Below are 2,851 nucleotides of genomic sequence, written 5' to 3'. Positions count from 1 at the left end.
ATATACCAACATGTGTCAAAATGAAATAGTTAAAAAACTTTTGGAATAAACTTTGTATGTATTTTCATATGTCATGTTTTATTATGCTCTAATTATTTTCATTTGGCAACCCCTTTTTTGTATAAACTTTCATATCCTTTTCACCTTTTAAATGTCTTTACATTTTTCTCTATTATCCTTGGGCCCAAAAGCACAATGATATCTATTTAAGGACATGTAGAAAACAATATATTAATCAACATGATAAATTATATATATATATATATATATATATATATATATATATATATATATATAGATATATATATATATATGTATATATATATATGTGACATGCTTAATTATATGGAAAATGTTAAGCATACTTTGAATACATTATGGTACGGGTTTTCCAATTTGAGCTCTCTATGAGCTTTATGTAGAAATGTTGTCTTGATGCCATCCTACAATATACCTTCTCCTTTGATAAAGTGAACAGGTCTCCCAAGAGGGATAGCAACACATAAGTCAACCTCCTAGATATTTTCATTTCCGATAGGTATCCATTCAAGATCATTCATTGAAAAAATATTTCCTTTTTTTGGAATGTCTTGAACATGTAATCGAATGAGTAATTCCCATTTCAATCCCCTACTCATTATGTACAATATTTGGCTAATTAGTTCAAAGAGATCAATGCACTCTTGAAAGAGAACGAAAGAAGGAAACAATGAATTTATCAAGGATAGGAGGCACACACCCTACACAACCTTCATTCATACCCAAACAAGTCCTTAGTAATGGAGGCAAAGAACTAAGGCTTGTGAAAGGAGATCTTGACGCCAACATGGAGGCTTATATGAAGATTGATCCAGAAATAAGACAACTCCCATTTATCCAGTTTCACAACTTAAAGAATGGATCAATGGGAAGTCAAACAAACCATTTTTTTAACAAGGATCTGTAGAATAGGATGTATAGGTTGACACTACCAACATTTGATGGTACAAAAAAATATTTAGCACAAGCATGGATCCAAAAGTTAGAAATTAATATTAATATAGTTGGCATTGGTATAGTTGGATATCAATATATATTAATATAGTTGACACTGTTATACTCACAACATATTTGTTTGTTGAAAAAGTGGAATCCAGTGCTATAATAGAGTTATGTGAATATCTCACCATCATCTCTCGCATCCATGGTGTTTGAAAACCTATAATAAATGGAAAGTTTTCTCAACTATTGGGTGTTTTATAGTAGAAGAAGTTGTCTTTTTCCTCTACATGCCATAAACTTAAACTTTTGGCATCAATTTCATTTTTTTGTGATCGATGGGAACACACCCTTTTCAATGTGTTCATTACATATTTTCTTAACATAAATGTGTCCTTCTTATTCATTAACTTCATAACCAAGATCCAAATAATGTTGCTCACATATTGTGGAAACCCCACACCCATCAATAACAATGACTCAATATAAGATTTATATTCATTTGACAATCTCGGTGTAACCGTACTCCTTTGATCACTAGAAATGTGTTATGTATGTACATTAATTTAAGCTTATAATAATTTTAAATGAACTTGAGTACAATTAACATGGGATGTAATCTCAATGGGATAATTTTGAGATGACCAAGAGAGGCAAGAATAATGACAAAAGGAAAGAATTGTATTGGCATCAATGACAAGACATCTCCAAATATGTGATAAAAATCTCTAAAGTACACATAATTTACACAATGTTTTCTTCTCCAAGTATGTTATCTTTTTCAATTCATCTTGTCTGATTTTATCATCCATTGGGTGAGAAGATTTAGGTGATAATCTAGGAGGAGCAAGAAATGGAGAGCAGTGTTGATTTCTTCCAAAAAAATCATTTGCTGAAGTAGTTCCATCAATATCTTCATGAGTTATGTGAGATCTCAAAGTTTCAACCCCATGTTGCCTTAATAATCTATCATTTATCATATCATCCATGCTTTTATCTTTGCTTCCAGTGAATAACATGTCTTGCTTAAAAAGTGAGGAGGGACTAGGTATGTTCAATTTACTAAGATTGTTAGGAGTAAACTCAATTTCTATTTTTCCCTTAGGTGTTTGATCATGATAGGTTCTTTTCCTTTACATCTTTGATAAGTTGGAACTAAGGGTATGAGACCAAAGTTAACTTGAGGTTGTTTACCGTGACTCACTTGAAACTTAGTCATAACCGGCATGAGAGGGAAAATACTAGTAAATAGGAAGACTCCAAGAAGCGTTGGTATCACTCTTGGGTAGTAAAGTAATCACTTGTCCAATTAATAAGGTGTAATAATGTAATTGTCTATCACTCTTATTAACATAATGTGCCAATATAAGTCTCATGATTGGTTAACACAATATGCCATTGTTGGTCTCACAATTGTGGAATTATCCAAGAGTTATAATGTTCTATAGTAAAATGTAATAATATGAGATAAATTGACATGAGATAACTTTATTCACTTACTAACTCAAAGATAGCTATGATGCAAGGATCCAAAGTGACAACAATTTTAGACACTCAAGATTAGGTCCACAATGGTCAAATAAACTCAGGAATAACAAAAACACGGTTACCCTAGAGTCCAAATGATGATTGATGAATTGTTCTTTTTTAACCAACTAAGATCAATTTCAGATTTATAAATAATAATCAAGCACATAAAAAAACAATCAAGGATTTCAAGCAAACGTCTACAAGCAATGGGCAAGGGACAAAGCAACCTTGCACATGAACAAAAATAGTGTCGTAGTATGAATCTAATCCCTAAAACCACTATTGTGTATATTCTCAAAATATTTTTCAATCATGCACATAGTCTTAGAAAAGAAAATTTGGC

This window comes from Cupressus sempervirens, chromosome 10 (genome assembly GCF_028749045.1).
Source record: "Cupressus sempervirens isolate cs-2001-9-10 chromosome 10, ASM2874904v1, whole genome shotgun sequence".
Classification (NCBI taxonomy): domain Eukaryota; kingdom Viridiplantae; phylum Streptophyta; class Pinopsida; order Cupressales; family Cupressaceae; genus Cupressus; species Cupressus sempervirens.
Note: the sequence above shows the minus strand (reverse complement) of the source record.